The sequence below is a fragment of the Artemia franciscana genome, chromosome 8 (genome assembly GCF_032884065.1).
Source record: "Artemia franciscana chromosome 8, ASM3288406v1, whole genome shotgun sequence".
NCBI classification, from domain to species: Eukaryota; Metazoa; Arthropoda; class Branchiopoda; order Anostraca; family Artemiidae; genus Artemia; species Artemia franciscana.
The window spans coordinates 8,548,648-8,569,765 of NC_088870.1; the positions used below are offsets into that span (position 1 = coordinate 8,548,648).

Sequence of the window (21,118 nt, forward strand, 5' to 3'; positions counted from 1 at the left end):
GTATATGAAGGGGTTCTCCCCCTCGTCAATACCTCGCTCTTTAAACTAAAGCTTCAATTTGGTCCCAATTCTTGAACAACGACCCCTGAATCATAAAGGCCGTAAAATAAATAGTTGAAATTACTAAAAATACTTTAACGTAAAGAGTGAGATATTGTGGAGGATACGCAGGGTTCTCTGATACGCTGAATCTGATGGTGTGATTTTTTAAAGGTTTTTTACTTTTAGGTGGTGTATCCCCCTATTTTCTAAGATAAGGCAAAATTTTCTCAGGCTCGTAACTTTTGATGGGTAAAACTGAGCTTGATGAAACTTATGTATATAGAATCAACGTAAAAATGCAATTCTTTTGATTTAACTATTGGTATTAAAGCTTCATTTTTGGAGTTTTGGTTACTATTGAACCGGGTGGCTCCTTACTACAGTTTGTTACCATGAACTGTTTGATTTGACATTTCAACAAGTTTTATTAAATATATTTTTGATCAATGTGGAATGAACAGAAAAAAACATTAAAAATAAGTTGAGTGAATTTACGACTGAATAGTTAATATCAATTAATTAACATATTTAATAAAATAATTAGATAAGATTTTAATTTTATTAATTAATTTAAAAGATATTAAATTGGTCAATTATTTGGTTTCAAACAAATCATAGATATAATGGAAAAATATATTAACTAAACAATAAATAATTGAGAATTTTAATACTGCCATATTTTTTAGAAAACCGTATCAAAACTAAGCAGCGCTAGAGGCCTGTTTGTATCTGATTTTTTTGTTTACAATGTATATGACTTTTACCAAGCCATTAATGTATTAAAGTACTGACGACATCATGTAATCCTTCAGCCTAGAGAGAGATAAGCTTTAGTAGATTTAGAAAGGATTTTTTGCGATTAATCAGTTTTCCACCAGCTTTATTACGATGAAACCATGTCAGTTCTATCCTATGGCTTTGCTTCTAATGTTGTGTCTTGCGACACCAGCATCTTCACGACAGGACGGTAGGGACACTTTTGTTCACACTTAATTATGTAAGTAGTGCTAGGAGGTACTATTTAAATATTTTTATAAATAGTACCACGGCACTCGGTGCGCAACATGCTTTGCCACCGGCCACAGCACTTGACACGCTTCTTTATACGGATTCTTATTGTCCCTTGTCTTCTAACCGCAGACAATTTGAGCCTTTTCTAGATTAAATAAAAAAAACATATTTTTTTAAATGCAAGTAAGGAGCGACATTAAAACTTAAAACGCGCAGAAATTATTCCTTATATGAATGAGGTTGTTCCCTCCACAACACCTCGCTCTTTACGCTAAAGTCTGACTCTTTCTCACAACTCTACTTTTTAAAACAGTAAAAATCTCGAAACTTTTGATAGATAAGACTAAACTTGATGAAACTTATATATTTAAAATCAGCATTAAAATGCGATACTTTTGATGTAACTATTAGTATCAAAATTCCGTATTTTAGAGCTTCGGTTACTATTGAGCCGGGTCGCTCCTTACTACAGTTGGTTACCACGAACTGTTTGATTTCATGACGTCACCAAAGCTTCGATACAGCCCCTCTGTGAAAAATACGAATCCTTCTTTAAGTCCTAACCTAATTAGACCGCTGTTGTGGCTAGTTTTTTATGTTCCTTGTTTTCCAACCGTAGATTTCATTGTCCATTTTTGTTTGTCTTCAACTCAGAAAGTTTTTTCTTTGCTTTAGCAGTTTATATTCATACATAGTCTCACTTAATTATTAAGACACTATAGATAACAAATACGTCTTTTACAGTTTCCAACCACAAATAACTGTTCAAAATTTCGGTTACAATTCAATGGGATTCTCGCTGTCGTTTGTTCCATGCATTTTCCTTTAACTGTTGCAATTCTCACTTTCACTAGTTTTCTAGTCACATTTATCGGTGCTTCATTTTCATCAGTCAACCCCTTAAACATTTTAAATTACCTTAAATTAGAATTAGTGCCTTTTTAAAATTGTGTTTTATTGTTATCGGACATTTAACTTTTGCCTTGGCTTGTCTTTTGTCATTATGAGAAACATGACGCCAAACCTTTGTTTTCCTAAAAAAGGCATGGTAAGCATTGATGACCTTATCCATGTCAAAATTCCAAACCCAATCATCACAAATATCATTTTCAATTTTGGCCCGTTTCGATTCTCGCTTTTGCTTGTCTTCTAACCCCATTTTTCTTTCTTCTTCATTTTGTATTTTCATTATTTCAGACAATTTTCCAATGCTCTTTGCTTTAGCTGCCCTTAATAGTCAAAAAGGAATCTTTTTGAAACGAAAAATTTTGTTAGATCTTTCGTTTTCCCGAGCTAAAAACAAAATCACAGCCTGATATAAGAAAAATCAGCATTTTACCTATGTTCTTTTGTCCTAGAAATGCGTTTGCTGAAATTCCTTCTAAGGGTATTGATAAACTGACTTCCAGGGATAATCTACCTAGATAAAAGGGTGTTTTAAGAGGCAATTTTTTCAATGCTTACTTCAGGCTGTCTACTATAGTAGGTTGTCCAACTGTCCCTTTTGTAGTCAACTAAGCCCGAATAATATTTGCTGCTATTCCTTTTGCCTAATAAAGAAATACTTCACCGACTAGGTATTGAATACGTGAATTGATCGCCCTTTCAAATAAATTCCACGTGAACCTCTTTCTCCATATATATAGAAAAAATTAGTGTTAAATTTTTAATCTGGGATTGTATCAACTTCAGTTAAGTGGTTTGTTTCATCTGGAAAATATATTTGCACCAGTAATTAGTGGTTTCAGAGTTTTCAAATTTTGGTTTTCCTGAATTTCCCTGAATGGAAATGGGTTACACTGCAATCTACCAAAAAATGGTCTTAAATATATGAGTGGTAGTATGAAATAAAAATTATAAGTTATTCTTGAAGTTAATTTTCGAGGATGTATTAAAGAGCCTAATTTATTACGGCAAACTTCGATTGAACCCAAATATAGGCGCGGGGGATTCTGGAGTAGTTTCTGCACTGCCAAAAATCTGCGCAAAAGGGATTTGTGAAAAAGTTTCTTTAAAATATAAAACTAAAAGATTTGAAAAAGCTCTTGAATTTCAACACAAATAAGAAATGCTTAGAAAAAAGAAATTATTAGTCGCAAACGTGACTTACAAATATGTTCTGATATAATTATACATTATTGATATAATTATAATAGCAATTTGAATTCAATCCTAAGTAGTGCTCAGCTGTGCTCAATAATGGAAAAAAAATAACGTTATATTATCCGTAATCAGATGAAATCACTGATATTCCTGATCTTGTATTATTAGTTTAAAGTACCCTCCCCTCCACTAAGGGCGGAGCGAAATCCGGAAATATTAAGCTTTTCTTTGCTTCAAAACTTTCTGAAGATGTTTTCCCTTAAGCCCTGTTCTTATGTGCACTTAACTAGATATCTATGCCTGGATGTTTATAAGTGTCGGCAAATATGAACTATTCTCTTCAAGTGACGAAATTAATGCAACAACGTGCAAAGATAACTAAAGATCACTGAAAGTAGAGATCATCATCTAGTAGTGTCTAGAGTTAATCTAAAGCAGGGAGTTAGGAGGTATAACTACCATCCGGGAAGTTATGAAGTTGATAGACTCCAGTATAAGAATTTGAAAGGAGCTTTCTAAGGACGCTTGAATATGTAATTGGAAAGTCTAAAATTTGACAAGATGGATGAAATAGTTTTAGAAATATAACTTGCAAACTATCAGAAAATGTGTTAGAGAAAAAAAATTGAAATGAAGGTAGGAAAATGAGTGCAAACTTTTTAAACTTTGTGAAAAAAAGACAAATAGCTGACAAGAAGAGAGAAAGGTGAGAGATCTTAAAGCTGAAGCGAGATGGAATAATAGTGACAAGTTGTATTAGGCTATTAAGAAATTTAAAGGAAGTAAATCGTCTACACTTCTCTTAGCTAGAGATAGGAATGAGGCCTCAGTTAGGGATACAAAAAATGTTAAACATAGATAGGCAAAAAATTATGAGAATACGCAAAGCCATTATACATTTGTAAGAAATGATACAAAAAAGAATGAAATTTTTCAAAATTTAAAAGTGAAGTAACATTTATTTTGTGAAGAGAGTTTAGAGACAGCGCTAAAAGGATTAAGATATAGCAAGGCCCCAGGCTCTGATAGTAAGGTAAACAAGCATTTGAACAGTGGTGGCTACACATTTGGAGAACATTTAGAGTAACATTTATTTTGTGAACAGAGTTTAGAGACAGCGCTAAAAGGATTAAGATATAGCAAGGCCCCAGGCTCTGATAGTAAGGTAAACAAGCATTTGAACAGTGGTGGCTACACATTTAGAGAACATTTAGAGTAACATTTATTTTGTGAACAGAGTTTAGAGACAGCGCTAAAAGGATTAAGATATAGCAAGGCCCCAGGCTCTGATAGTAAGGTAAACAAGCATTTGAACAGTGGTGGCTACACATTTGGAGAACATTTAGAGTAACATTTATTTTGTGAACAGAGTTTAGAGACAGCGCTAAAAGGATTAAGATATAGCAAGGCCCCAGGCTCTGATAGTAAGGTAAACAAGCATTTGAACAGTGGTGGCTACACATTTAGAGAACATTTAGAGTAACATTTATTTTGTGAACAGAGTTTAGAGACAGCGCTAAAAGGATTAAGATATAGCAAGGCCCCAGGCTCTGATAGTAAGGTAAACAAGCATTTGAACAGTGGTGGCTACACATTTGGAGAACATTTAGAGTAACATTTATTTTGTGAACAGAGTTTAGAGACAGCGCTAAAAGGATTAAGATATAGCAAGGCCCCAGGCTCTGATAGTAAGGTAAACAAGCATTTGAACAGTGGTGGCTACACATTTAGAGAACATTTAGAGTAACATTTATTTTGTGAACAGAGTTTAGAGACAGCGCTAAAAGGATTAAGATATAGCAAGGCCCCAGGCTCTGATAGTAAGGTAAACAAGCATTTGAACAGTGGTGGCTACACATTTAGAGAACATTTAGAGTAACATTTATTTTGTGAACAGAGTTTAGAGACAGCGCTAAAAGGATTAAGATATAGCAAGGCCCCAGGCTCTGATAGTAAGGTAAACAAGCATTTGAACAGTGGTGGCTACACATTTAGAGAACATTTAGAGTAACATTTATTTTGTGAACAGAGTTTAGAGACAGCGCTAAAAGGATTAAGATATAGCAAGGCCCCAGGCTCTGATAGTAAGGTAAACAAGCATTTGAACAGTGGTGGTTACAAATTTAGATATGCATTATTGAAGATTCTGAATGTGGCTTTTGGAAAAGGGAAGTGCCTAGCAATTTTAAGAAATATTAGATTATACCCTTTATTAGAAAGGTATTAAAAGTAAGTGTGGTAATTACAGAGGTATTAACTTGGTTTCTGTGGAAGCAAAATACTTAGCATGATAATACAGGTGCTAATTTCTTAGTTCTTATTGGAAACAGTGTAGATCATTCGGTTTCCGATCATTTCGGTGATCTTCGGAAGAACGACGTTTTCTCAAGAAAAGGAGAGGATGCTTTGACCAAGTTTTTCCTCTCAGATTAATAATTGAGACAAGCTGTACAAAAAATGCGATTCGATCCAACTTCATGAAGGTATAATAAAAGGAAGGTTAAGATGGAATGGACGGTTGAAGAAAGGTTGAGGTTGAAGGTTAGTGCTTTGCCAAAGATTTTACTTTTTAACATTCATATGAGGCCAACTGAAAAGGAAGTTGCCCACAGATGGGGTGAGAAAAATAATAAGAAAGGATGTAGGGAAAATCGGAGCTTCATAGGTGGGTAAGATGGAGGAGGAGCTTACACAGCTGTGTTGGCCTCAAGCAACATGGCTCTGAAGTGACTTTTAGTAGCAGTAGTAGTAATAGTAGCAGCAGCAGTAAAAAAAAAATGAAAAGTCTGCTACTGAGCTTTTTTGACGGTAGAAAATCAGCTGACAGAATTCCCAGTCAACTAACCCTGAAAAAATTCAAGTATTCCAAGATTACTTCTACTTCTTTGACAGTAGTAATGGCGGTAATTTTGTTTCCCCTCGGAGACGTAGATGGAAAAATCTACTTTATTAAGTCCTCTAATTTAGCCAACGTCCAGCCACAGGCCGTCCACTGGTTAGTTTGTTCACTGTCCTTCTAGTGTTTTAACAGGAGGGAGGATATTTTGTCAAACAAACAACCCAGATTGGATAGACTATAAAACATTGGATGGCTGCCAAACTCATGCCTAGGGGCCAATCCACCTAGACACATTTAGCGCTGACCATGCCAGAAAAAAAGAATCTTGAGGACCATTATCGGTGGATAAAAAAAAATTCCTCTTTCTAGTCCTGGATTTAAGGGTTAAATACCACTTCACTGATGGGTGGTAAGTGGTCATTGATTCAGCCATCTCTTTTGAGGGACAAGTGTTGCCCCCCTAATCTAGTTTTGCGCAGTATTTTCAGTTTGGAGAGAAACATTGGTGGACAACTTGAACCTATCTTGCCGGCTCTAATAAAAAGAAGGAAAATGAGATACGCCAACCCTATCTTGAAATGCCACACCCGAGGGGGTACCAATAGGGAAAAACTGTGGCGTAAAAATTTCAGCCACAGCCCTATACAAGTTGAGCCCTACTAGTCAATTTGAATGAGCCCCTCCTTCTTTTTACCTTCATAAAGAATTGTAAAATATCTTTAATGCAATTTTGAACTCTACCATAAATGGCAAGTAAATTATTTTAACGTAAAGTAACGCATAATTGTTTAGATTTTTCAGTTTAGAGGGAAACATGAGATATGCTAATCTTATTGCATAATACCGCACCCAACAGGGAAGCAACAAGCCTCAAATTTTTCTGTTTTGTGGGAATGGAAGCAATGGGTCCTGGAGGCTAGACCTCTAGCTCAGTTTTGTGAGTCGCTTATATTACTGCCAAAAGACATCTTTGAATTTTGTAATAATAGTAATAACAATAACACCCCGTAAGAGAACATATATATTAATATAGCAGTGGTCCAAAACCCAACAACAAGATCAGCAAAATCTGATAGAATAAAATCAGATGATAGAGCTGCCAGTGATAAAGCATTTTGAAAATTCAAATATCCAAGAAAAAACTCCGATTCCTCAGTCTTCAGCATAATAAAAAGAACGCAATGAAAGAAAACAATCAAATGAAAACTGTGAATAAAATCAGAGAATAGATCTGCCAGTGATAAAGCATTTTGGAAAATCAAATATAAAAAAAATACTCCTATTCCTCAGTCTTCAGCATAATAAAAAGAACGGGATGAAAGAAAACAATCAAAGAAAAACTGTGAATAAAATCAGAGGATAGAGCATTTTGGAAAAATCAAATATCCAAGAAAATATCCCTATTCCTCAGTCTTCAGCATAATAAAAAGAACGCGATGAAAGAAAACAATCAAATGAAAACTGTGAATAAAATCAGAGGATAGAGCTGCCAGTGATAAAGCATTTTGGAAAATCAAATATCCAAGAATATACTCCTGTTCCTCAGTGTGCAGCATAATAAAAAAACGCGATGAAAGAAAACAATCAAATGAAAATTGTTAATAAAATCAGATAATAGAGTTGCCAGTGATAAAGCATTTTGGAAAATCAAACATCCAAGAAAATACTCCTATTGCTCAGTCTTCAGCATAATAAAAAGAATGATATGAAAGAAAACAATCAAATGAAAATTGTTAATAAAATGAGATAATAGAGCTGCCAGTGATAGAGCATTTTGGGAAAATCAAATATCCAAGAATATACTCCTGTTCCTCAGTGTGCAGCATAATAAAAAAACGCGATGAAAGAAAACAATCAAATGAAAATTGTTAACAAAATCAGATAAATAGAGCTGCCAGTGATAGAGCATTTTGGGAAAATCCAATATCCAAAAAAATACTCCTATTCCTCATTCTTCAGCATAATAAAAAAACGCGATGAAAGAAAACAATCAAATGAAAATTGTTAATAAAATCAGATGATAGAGCTGCCAGTGATAGAGCATTTTGGGAAAATCAAATATCCAAGAAAATACTCCTATTCCTCAGTCTTCAGCATAATAAAAAGAACGCGGTGAAAGAAAACAATCAAATGAAAACTGTGAATAAAATCAGAGGATAGAGCTGCCAGTGATAAAGCATTTTGGAAAATCAAACATCCAATAAAATACTCCTATTGTTCAGTCTTCAGCATAATAAAAAGAATGATATGAAAGAAAACAATCAAATGAAAATTGTTAATAAAATGAGATGATAGAGCTGCCAGTGATAGAGCATTTTGGGAAATCAAATATCCAAGAATATACTCCTGTTCCTCAGTCTTCAGCATAATAAAAAAACGCGACGAAAGAAAACAATCAAATGAAAATTGTTAATAAAATCAGATGATAGAGCTGCCAGTGATAGAGCATTTTGGGAAAATCTAATATCCAAAAAAATACTCCTATTCCTCAGTCTTCAGCATAATAAAAAACGCGATGAAAGAAAACAATCAAATGAAAATTGTTAATAAAATCAGATGATAGAGCTGCCAGTGATAGAGTATTTTGGGAAAATCAAATATCCAAGAAAATACTCCTATTCCTAAATCTTCAGCATAATAAAAAGAACGGGATAAAAGAAAACAATCAAAGAAAAACTGTGAATAAAATCAGAGGATAAAGCTAACAGTGATAGAGCATTTTGGAAAATCAAATATCCAAGAAAATACTCCTATTCCTCAGTCTTCAGCATAATAAAAATAACGCGATGAAAGAAAACAATCAAATAAAAATTGTTAATAAAATCAGATGATAGAGCATTTTGGGAAAATCAAATATCCAAGAAAATACTCCTATTCCTCAGTCTTCAGCATAATAAAAAGAACGCGATGAAAGAAAACAATCAAATGAAAACTGTGAATAAAATCAGAGGATAGAGCTGCCAGTGATAAAGCATTTTGGAAAATCAAATATCCAATAAAATACTCCTATTGCCTAGTCTTCAGCATAATAAAAAGAATGATATGAAAGAAAACACTCAAATGAAAACTGTGATTAAAATCAGAGGAAAGAGCTGCCAGTGATAAAGCATTTTGGAAAATCAAATATCCAAGAATATACTCCTGTTCCTCAGTCTTCAGCATAATAAAAAAACGCGATGAAAGAAAACAATCAAATGAAAATTGTTAATAAAATCAGATGATAGAGTTGCCAGTGATAGAGCATTTTGGGAAAATCAAATATCCAAGAAAATACTCCTATTCCTCAGTCTTCAGCATAATAAAAAGAACGCGGTGAAAGAAAACAATCAAATGAAAACTGTGAATAAAATCAGAGGATAGAGCTGCCAGTGATAAAGCATTTTGGAAAATCAAATATCCAAGAAAATACTCCTATTCCTCAGTCTTCAGCATAATAAAAAGAACGAGATGAAAGAAAACAATCAAATGAAAACTGTGAATAAAACCAGAGGATAGAGCTGCCAGTGATAAAGCATTTTTGGAAAATCAAATATCCCAGAAAGTAATTATTCCTCAGTCTTCAGCATAATAAAAAGAACGCAATAAAAGAAAACAATCAAATGAAAACTGTGAATAAAATCGGAACACAAAAAAAACGATAAAAATATGCTTAAGACTCCAAATAAATTAAAAAATTTATCAAGAAATGGCAATTACTGTAAAATGTTGACTGAACACAGAACAAGAAAATTTTTGTGCTTAATCGTAGATAAATTAACAAAATAATTCTTAACACACTTAATTTTTATATTATGTTTCAAAATATTTGATCTCTTTAGGATTTTATTTTCGTAATTAATAAATCGAGTATATTTCACTCGTATCTCTATTAAGAATGATTAAAATAAAAAGAAAAAGAAACAAGCTATGAAAAGCAGGAGAGCAAAAGTCAGCGCTATCTAGCTTTACCAAGGATTTTCTTGGCGGCAATACTAGCCATACACAGGTTTCAAGAGAAAATTTTCGAAATATTTGATATTTATTTTTTCGGGGGGGGGGGCACTTTAGCTTCAAAATTTGTAGGTTGAGTGCTAGACAAATTAAGCCCTGCTAGTAAATGTTTGAACCTGCCTCCCTTCTTATGACCTTCACAATGAACTACAAAATACTTGTAATAAAATTTGGAACTCTTTCATAAATGACAAGAAAATTAGTTTAACTTAGGTTAACGATTATTTGTTTATATTTTCGATATCAAAATTTGTCTGTGCACCAGTAATTTAATAGAAAGAGAAGGGCGGCCAGTATTTATGGTGAGGAAACAAAGAAATTAATCCACATTCCACTGGTACGCTGAAATACAACAATTTGCAAAAAAAAAAAGTTTCCAAAACATTATTGAGCATTGAATTCAAAAATGTCATTGTTCATTTTTTCACATAGGTTTATCAAAATCTTATTCACTAACTATCAACATTCATTACAAGTCATCAGTTGTCAGGAAAAATTTCAATAACAAAATAAAAATAATAGCAATAGCTACATACATCAAAAAGATAAATAGGGTAGTAAAAGAACAGACAAAACAGCAAAAAAGTAAAACTAAACAGTAAGAAATAAAACCAAGAAAGGGTAACAAGTGCCTATGTGCTCTCTCTGACAGCCTGTTGTGTTGATTCACCTTCTCAAAAATATTTGGCAAATGAAACTTTTCCGCTATGTTTTAACTTAAGAGGAAGATAAAGCACAAACTTAAAGTAAAAGAAATAGGGATATTTAATATTAGTAATATCTTTAAAAAGAAAATTGGCTATAGGCTGCGCCAGGAAGGTAAAGAAGAGAATAATCAGAAGAAATAGAATGCATTCTACCGCAAGTAATACGATTATATTTTTCGCTATCAGCTACAATTTTAGAGTGACCAATCTGAATTTCCATCTTATCATCACAGAGAGCACGGTCCAAAAATTTCTTGCGATATTCTGTTATTGCGATATTCTGTTTAAGTATTGCGATATTCTGTTTAAGAATATCGCAATATTCTGTATAAGAATATCATTTATTGCGATATTCTGTTTAAGTAATACCCAACAATTGAATCGATTCAATATTAGGGATAAAGCAATTTGGAGAGCTTTATGCCACATATTCCATTTTGGTCGAAAATGATTTATGTATGTATTGTGGGTAAACTTAGAACGAGCGATCGAATGACACAGTCAGATTTGTTTTACCTCGTACCGCAACGAAGATAAAAAAAGACCCGTGCGCCACTTTCAATCTACGTCACAGCTGATTGCTTTGATAATTAAAAGAGCGACATAAGCCGTTTTGGTCGAAAATGAGTTATACGTAACATGTGTCATTTGGTCGAAAATGAGTTATGTATGTAGCATGGATAAACTTAGCACGAGAAATCGTATGGTATGGTCAGAATTGTCCTACCTTGTACTGTTACAAAGAAAAAAAAAGACACACGCCAATTTTGGACATGGATAAAGTTTAAAGATCAAAAAGGGACATACGCCATGGACAAACTTTTCTTCCGTTTTTGGGCTCCCCTGAAAAGTTACAAATGGCGTATGTCAACATTTGATTATCAAAGTCCGGATGTGATAGTTAAAAGCGGGACTTATGCCATTTTGGTCGAAAATGAGTTATGTTTGTGTCATGAGTAAACAGGGCATGAGGAATTGGATCGAATAGTGCAGCCAAAATTTTCTTATCGTGTACCGTTACGAAGAAAAAAAAGGTCCCCCTAACATGGGGACCTGGTATTTGTCTCCTCTTTTTGCCAAGGAAAAAGGAGGCATGCGCCATAAAATGGAATAATTTCGAATTAGCTCAGAATACTTAAATTTAATTTATACCACTGAAAACAGCATAGGAAGTTGGCTTAGAACATGTTCCCTTTATCCCTATCAGCCACATACTTCAGAGTGATTACAGCCAACAAATTTTTTTCTGTTTTTTGGCTCTCCTGAAAAATTACAAAAATGACGTCTGTCGCATTTTTAATGAGTCTAGTATCAGAAAGAACATTGCAAGAAAAATACGCATATCCAGTACTATTAAGCAATAATTTAATCTTATTGCAAGTGGAAGAACAATTATGTACGATAAATAAGCTCAGAGACCCCACTGGCTATACATTGCGGTTGAGATAAAACGAGAAAATATAATTAAAAAATAAAATGTCCTGGGTCATTTCTTTGAAATAATGCTTTCTCGTTCTGTGATACTTTATGCATCACTACGAAGGTCCGTGTTTAGACTAATTACTAGGAGATTGGCTTATTAGAAATAGGCAAGGTAAGATGCATCACTCAACCCGATGAAACGCATAGAAAAAAATATCGTCAAGAGTTTCAGTAGCACTAAATTCAACCCTGCTATACGCTCCCAACAGCAGGAACATTATAGGTGATAGGCCATTATTAATTTAAATTCAATGATAAGAGTATCCGTAGCAAAAATCCACAGTTATGAGACTAGAAATATGGATGATTTGGTATACGAGTTTCGCAGCTCTCAGAGGGCTAGTTTTAGTCCCAGGTCTGCTGGACCAATAGTATGGAATTCTTTACCAACGAGTATAGGGTTATCAGAAAATGTTAGCCAGTTTAAGAGTAGACTAAAGAACCATCTTTTGGGAAGAGATTAAGTAAATAATTTAAATTGGATGGCTCATTGTCTTGTATTTTAAGTAGGATTTTTTTTCTTTTCTCTCTTTCTCTCTCTCTCTCTATCTCTCTCTCTCTCTTTTCCTTTTGTTTTCTTTTCCCACTTTTTTGTCTCATTTCACTTCATTCTTTGGTTTTGTTAATGTTATCAGTATTATTGTTCATTTAATGTTTATCAGCCACTACTAACAAGTCTTTGACTTTTTATAGTGGCTGATGTGGTTCTTTTGTATTTTGATGATATATATAATAAAAAGTCTCTCTCTCTCTCTCTAAAAAAAAAACAAAAAACTATGATTGAATGGTTATGATTTGACTAAATAGTAAACAGTCGATTTTAATAGATGTCATATCTGCATAACAACAAACGGGTTCTAATTGAAAGGTTTCAAAATACTTCTGGTTTTTTCTTCTTGTTGTTTTGTGGAAAATATAGCAGTGTAAAAACTTAAGACAATTTCAGTTCTACTAGTGGGTTAGTTTGACCCCCCCCTCCTTTCTTATCCTCATAATACATTGTAAAATGCTTTTAATGATATTTGGTACGCTACCTTGGATGATGAGAAGATTATCAATTTAACTTCTTTTGACATTTGTCTTATTTACCAATAATTTAATTATAAAAGATGGGCAGCAAGTCATTATTACGAGAAAAAGAAGAGATTAATCAAACTTCAAGGCCATACTGAATACATCAATTTGATTCGAAATTTTACCACCATCAAAAAATCAGTTTTTGGTACTAATAAATCTAGACTTTAAATAAGTTTTTTATGCAAATTTAATTCAGTATCTATTAATACTATTTAAACTCATTTTTAGCTATTTTCATAGGGTCAATTCCTCGGCATTTGTTTTATTTTTATTTTCTAGTGGCTTGCGGATGTAAGCTTCAAGCAATTCTATATTCTAGCAATTCTATATATTCTATTCTATATTCAATTCTATATTCTATATTCTATGCGAGAGCTTAAAAAAAAGAAAAAAAACATGAGGTCCATAACAAAAAAGTATTTGAAAAAAAAACAATCATTATGCCAACGATAGATCTCTTTACTTTTTTTTACAATTGACATTCAACAGTATTGTACTCCTGAATGTCTTATTAGTGTGTTTGAGTGAGTATATGAACCGTAGTCGTATCATACTAAAAGCTAAGCTAAAGAGAAGAAGAGGAATTAGAGTCCTATGCTTCCGTGTTAAAAACTGTGTTATAATGCCATTATTTTATTCCTGTTACGTATTCTGGATCACAGTATTCCTTATTTGAGGAGACACAAGTCGCCCTACTTCGTTAGGGCCGGTTTGTTTTAGCATTCTGGGAGTTCTATTATTCGAATATTTCTAATATTACTATTGGTTTATTAAATTGGCTTTTGGCTCAATATGGCTCATATATGGCTCAATATGGCTCATATATTGGCTCATATGTTATTAAATTACTATTGGCTCAATATGCCATACTTGAATCAAACAACGAGACTGGATATCGTGCAATTTTTTTTACCCTGTGTGCTATTTAGTACAGTGCTATTTAGTGAATTTATAAATGCTATTTAGCATTATGCTATTATTTATAAGTGCTATTTAGTCAATTTAGTGCTATTTAGTGCTATTTATTCTCCTTACTACAGTTAGTTACCACGAACTGTTTGATTGTATTTTTTGTAGCTGTACTTGTGATATAATTTATGTGTTGTGTTTTGAAGATTAGATGCTGAAATACTCTGTACGGGTTTAGACACTAAATAAATAAAAAAAATCCTTCATCCTGGTAAGATAGAATAAGACAGAACGGAAACGGGAACTTCTTGGGAGGGTGAAAAGAAGGAGGCTTTGAATATATTGGGATGAAGGAGGAGCGTGCGTAGCTCTGTTAGCTTTAGGTGGCTTGGAGCTGTGGTGAGCTGTTATTAGTTGTCAATAGCAGTATTAAGATAGATTTTTGTACCAAAAGGAATTTCTTTTGCGTGATGACTGTATATTATTCAGAATCAGATTGAATATTTTGTATGATATTTTAAGCCACTAAAATAACGATAGATTTGGAGTCGTAAATTTTTATTTATAAAAAAGCTCTCTGTTTCCCTTCAGCTCAAGTGTGTTGAGTCAACCAATTAACGACTAGGCATCAGTTATGTTTCCTAAATGTCTTGAGTGACTTTTTCGATCCCTTTTTATGTTTTTGATTTAAAGTTGCCACAATGTTATTTTTGGTTTTTTTTTCATTCTTTTTAGCCATCAAACACTGTCCAATGTACTCCTCTTGCTGCTTCTCACCTTGCACTTTCCAGGAACTTGATTATGGACATAGGTAGAATGACTTTTTTGCGTTACTAAGAAATATTTGTCGGTATTCATTTTTTAATCCTCGTCGTTTACCTTTTATTCTTTTTTAAATTGTTCTTATTTTCCCATCCCATTTATTTCATGCTATTCTTCTTGTCTCCTTGTTATTGCCTGTATTTTGTGCGTTACCCCGGGATTTTATTTTGGGGATAACTGGAATGACACTTCATGGACTATTTTTTTAGTTTTTATTTTTCTTCGTTAGCTTTATTTCTTTTTTTTACTTTAGTAGTTTGTAGTTCCTTATATTTGGGATTCACTTCCAAGAAATTTGGTTTTGGAGGTAAACATCCTGAATTTCTATGATCTACAAAAAGCTATTTGTCTGGATTTTCGTTTACATGTCTTCTTCGTTTTGCTCAGCACTATAGTTGGTTGCGGTAATTCGGAAGTCAATATGTTTCAGAGTATGAATTTTATGGAAGAGGGAAAAACAAAAGTAGTATTTTTTTTTTACTTTCGTTAAGACCCAGTTGTGAGTAATGTGTGTAAAAATCAAAAGAAACAATTAGCGGCGTCCCATTTTTGTGAGAGGGGTGGAATTCATGGGCCAAATTTGGGGGTCCCTTTTTCCCTTTTGTGGGCACAGATAAAAGAAAACTAACTAATAAGTTGTTAACTGTTTCTATGAGTGACACAGGAGGATTTAAATTATGTTGGAAAAACTGCCTTGGAAATAAAACTTAAATAGCTTAAGAGCCAAATCAATCAACTTTACTTTGTTTACAGGACTGTCTCTGAATTTGAAAAAAAAAAACCTGACATAATAGCTTTTGCATTGTTGCAGCCTTACTGTATCAGACAGTTCTTAATTTTGCTCTATTACTGTCTATGCTTTTTTAATGTACGCTGCTCCCTAGTATGTAAATACTAAATGTAAATATTTGATTTGCACTAAAGTAAAAGATGGAAAAAGAATAAGAAGTAAAAACAAAATAGATAGTAAAGCAATAAATCAAGGCAAATAATTCTTTTTCAGTTTTGCAGCGCTATGTGGCTGCATTAACTACTGAATAAAAACTTTTCAATTTTTCAGATTTTTCATATTTTCTGCTATGTTACTGCTGTAGTTTGATGAGAAAACTGACTGAAATTTAAGTTTTATGATTAAAAAAAGAGAGAGAAACAGAAGGAAAAGTCTGGTAGTAAAATGCTCAAACAAATTGTAAAAAAATGCAACAAAAAAAATGTTTCAATTTATTCAGCTCTGTTTTGTCGTATCTCTTTTGGAGCAAGTGGCTTTTAGTTCTTATTTACTTTGTTGAGATTATTGCTATAGTATTTTCGTACCTTAATGGGATTGCTAGTTAAAACTTAATTACGCTAAAGTAGTAAAGAGAAAAGATATAATAAATAATATAAAATTTATTGGTAGAATAGTCCAAAAGTTTTTAAAAGGCACGCTTTTTACAATATTTTTTCCACTTAATACGTTAAATTAGATATTTTTCTTCCAAACTACACTGCCTTTCTATGACGAATAAAAACAGTTCAAAGTGGGGTAAGTACATTTATTAGACAGTGAAAACATATGCAGAAGTCTTATTTTTTTTTATCACATTTATAGCGATCGTCATCAGCAGAAATATTTTATATGCGGATCATTAGACGATTGCTATATATATGGTGGAAATATTCAGACTTTTGTATATGTTTTCTCAGTTTAATGAATGGACTTATCCCCGTTTGAACGTTCGACACGCTTTTTACTTTTTCAACGCAAACCTGTAATTAACTACCTCTTTAATACAATCAAACAGTTCGTGGTAACGAACTGTCAAACAGTTCGTGGTAACGAACTGTAGTAAGGAGCGATCCGGCTCAATAGTAACCAAAACTCTAAAAAATTGAATTTTGATATCAATAGCTACATCAAAAGAATCGGATTTTAATGCTGATTTTAAATATATAAGTTTCATCAAGTTTAGTCTTAGCCATCAAAAGTTACGAGCCTGAGAAAATTTGCCTTATTTAGGAAAATAGGTGGAAACACCCCCTAAAAGTCGTAGGATCTTAACGAAAATGACACCATCAGATTTAGCGTATCAGAGAACCCTACTGTAGAGGTTTCAAGCTCCTATCTACAAAAATGTGGAATTTTGCATTTTTTGCCAGAAGACAAATCACGGGTGCGTGTTTATTTGTTTGTTTTTTTTTTTTTTTTTTTTTTTTTTTTTCTAGGGGTCATCGTATCGACCAAGTGGTCCTAGAATGTCGCAAGAGGGCTCATTCTAACGGAAATGAAAAGTTCTAGTGCCCTTTTTAAGTGACCAAAAAAATTGGAGGGCATCTAGGCCCCCTCCCACGCTCATTTTTTTCTCAAAGTCAACGGATCAAAATTTTGAGATAGCCATTGTGTTTAGCATAGTCGAAAATCATAATAGCTATGTTTTTGGGGATGACTTACTCCCCCACAGTCCCTGGGGGAGGGGTTGTAAGTTACAAACTTCAACCAGTGTTTACATATAATAATGGTTATTGGGAAGTGTACAGACGTTTTCATGGGGATTTTTTGGTTTGGGGGGTGGGGTTGATGGGAGAGGGCTTTGTGGGAGGATCTTTCCTTTGAGGAATATGTCATGGGGGAAGAAAAATTCAATGAAAAGGGAGCAGGATTTTCTAGCATTACTATAAAAAAACAATGAAAAAATAAACATGAAAACGTTTTTTCAAATGAAAGTAAGGAATAGCATTGAAATTTAAAACGAACAGAGATTATTACGCATATGAGGGGTTCTAAAAATACTTTAGCATAAAGAGCGAGGTACTTAGGAGGAGATAAATACCTCGCCCTTTATGCTAAAATATTTTTAGTGATTTCAACTATTTATTCTACGGCCTTTTTGATTCAGGGGTCATTCTTAAAGAGTTGGGACAAAACTTACGATTTAGTGTAAAGAGCGAGGTATTAACGAGGGTACAAACCCCCTCGTACACATAATAAAAATATAAGAATATAAAAGTTTGTTACGTAAGTTAATTCTTAAGTTACGTATATTTTTTACTAATAAAAACGTTCGTTGAATATTAAAAGTTCTAGTAGCCTTTTTAAGTAACCAAAAAATTGGAGGGCAGCTAGGCCTCCTTCCCCACCCCTTATTTCTCAAAATCGTCTGATCAAAACTAAGAGAAAGCCATTTAGCCAAAAAAAAAATTAATATACTAATTTCATTTCAATAATTTATGTGCGGAGAGCCAAAATCAAACATGCATTAATTCAAAAACGTTCAGAAATTAAATAAAAAAAAACTAGTTTTTTTAACTGAAAGTAAGGAGCGACATTAAAACTTAAAACGAACAGAAATTACTCCGTATATGAAATGGGTTGTCCCCTCCGCGTCCCACGCTCTTTACGCTAAAGTTTGACTCTTTGCCACAATTCTACTTTTTAAAACAATTAAAAATTTTAGCGTAAAGAGCGTGGGACGCGGAGGGGACAACCCATTTCATATACGGAGTAATTTCTGTTCGTTTTAAGTTTTAATGTCGCTCCTTACTTTCAGTTAAAAAAACTAGTTTTTTTTTATTTTCGGATTCCAAAGACACTGTGGAAAACAAACATGAATAATTTCTTTTATACTTATCTGGAAGTCATCCTTGTATCCACTTGGGAAAAATTGATATCATTTTGTTTTGCAGGAAGAGCCGATTGGTGATTGGCTTTTAATTGACTTTCTTCTTTCAGATAATCACCGAATTATTAACAAAATGTTGTGCATAAGAGATGGAATTTATATCAACCCTTTTGACTGCCACAGCTTCTATTTGTGTATTGGAGGGTACCAATCAGTGAAAATGCAATGCCCAAACAACCTTGTATATAATCCAAACATTCAAGCATGCGACTGGGAGGACAACTACCCTTGCTTTACTATTTCTACAAAATTATAATTCCTGGAACAGGATATAGTCATACAAATATAATTATAATCAGATTTGTGAGAAGTTAAAGTTTTCTATGTAATGTAAGTAGCACTGCTAGATGGATATGCGCAATAAAAATTGGCAGATGCATTTGTTTAGATAAACCATGTCCCACAAATATGGAAGCTTTAGGGAATTTGAAATTTGATTAGAATTCTTTTTTAACATACAGGATTTTTTCACAAGTAAATGTAAATTTAAAATTCTGTTTAGAAATGTCGTTTATATACTTTTAGTTGTATTGTTCTTTAAGTTATAGACAGAATTGCAGGGTTTCCTTAAATGTTATCATCCCTTGGCTGTTGCATCTTAGGAAACCGTGATGTTCCTCCATATAAAAGGGAGCTCTGTTCACCCTGCAATTCAGACATGTGACTGGAACGAAGAATACTCTGGCTCTTGAATATCTCACCATCATAAGAGCTGGAGCATATTATAGTCATAAATCAGATTTTTATATTTTTGGGAATCTGCTGAATACTAATCTTTCAGAAGGAGGGGCATAATTTAGTCAAAATCCTGGGGTGCGGTGGAAGTTGGAGCCAATTTTCCCTAGTCCAGCGAAAATGACCAAGTGAGAAATGAAAAATGAACTACACATTACCATAAAGGCAAATTTACCATATAATACAATAAAGGCACATATGCTCAGGAAAGCTTATCTGTTTCCGTAGATGCTCGAATTATCCAGGCCTATCTTAGATTTGATAAGATTCTTGAAGAAACTAAATTTCAGCAGGAGGGGCGGTGGTGTCAGCGGGACCATTGCCTTCTGACCTATAGCAAATTACACCCTGTTCAGAAGACACAAAAGAAAAACTTATTTTTCTCGAAAGCTAAGAAAATATGTATATATGATAAAATTCATTTGCAAATTGTTACTGTAATGAAATACCTCAAAAACATTTGGTTTTATGTCATAATATTGCATCAGAGGTGTCAGCTGTTATTTCATGTTCATGTTGGCAATTGGCTCTTAAAAAGCTTTTATACTGTTTACGTGCTAAGCGGTTAATTAAGGTTACGGTAAGCATAACCTTTGACATTTAATCAAGTCTTTTCACACTAGACTGCCACAAAAATCCATAAAGCCGTCATAACCACAATCAAACATTATCACTATCATCTTAAGCAAACTATTTAAAATCTATCATCTTAAGCAAACTATTTAAAATCTAAAATATGAAATGGAGACAGAAAAAAGGTGTTAAGGGGGAAAAAATATGTGAACAAGCCCAAAAAAAGAAAAAAATGGTTTACATCAAAACCATATTGATGGTGGATGTTAAGACCTGTTAGAAGCCGAAAGGAGTCCAGTTTGGTTTCCACGTGATGATTATCAGAAAAAAAACACTATAAATGTATAAATGAGATCCAGAGCTAAAGAAAATCGTAATTGATACATCCTAGCGAAGTGGCCAGAGCGCTAGACCTGAAATCCTTTGGACTAGGGCTCGAGGGGTTTGGAAAAGAAAAGAGCTATGTTAAACTATGGAACTGCTAAAATAGAGTTAAATAATACTTCAAACAAGAAAAGAACAAAAATAGTTATCAATGAATAAATGAGGACTACAGCAAACGATAATTGTAATTGAGACGTCCTAGCCGAGTTGTTAGAATGCTAGACCTGAAATCCTTTGGGCAGGGGTTCGAGGAGTTTGGAAAAGAAAAGAGCTATGTTAAATTAAAGAAAGGCAAAAATAGAGTTAAATACCAGTTCAAACTTGAAAAGAACAAAAATAATTATCAATGAATAAATGAGGCCCACAGCAAACAATAATTGTAATTGAGACGTCCTAGCCGAGTTGTTAGAGTGCTAGACCTGAAATCCTTTGGGCAGGGGTTCGAGGGGTTTCGAAAAGAAAAGAGCTATGTTAAACTATAGAACTGCAAAAATAGAGTTAAATAATATTTTAAACAAGAAAAGAAGAAAAATAGTTATCAATGAATAGATGAGGACCACAGCAAACGATAATTGTAATTGAGACGTCCTAGCCGAGTTGTTAGAATGCTAGACCTGAAATCCCTTGGGTAGGGGTTCGAGGGGTTTGGAAAAGAAAAAAGCTATGTTAAATTAAAGAAAGGCAAAAATAGAGTTAAATACCAGTTCAAACTTGAAAAGAACAAAAATAATTATCAATGAATAAATGAGGCCCACAGCAAATGATAATTGCAATTGAGACGTCCT

At 33.4% G+C, this 21,118-nt stretch overlaps 1 long non-coding RNA gene across 1 annotated transcript; it reads left to right on the forward strand.

Moving 5' to 3' along the window:
* The first annotated feature begins 869 nt into the window (after positions 1-869).
* On the forward strand, positions 870-19,034 carry LOC136029940 (uncharacterized). Its single transcript, XR_010618142.1, has 2 exons — positions 870-1,009; positions 18,692-19,034. It is a non-coding gene; the product is annotated as an uncharacterized LOC136029940 (long non-coding RNA).
* Positions 19,035-21,118: the final 2,084 nt, after the last annotated feature.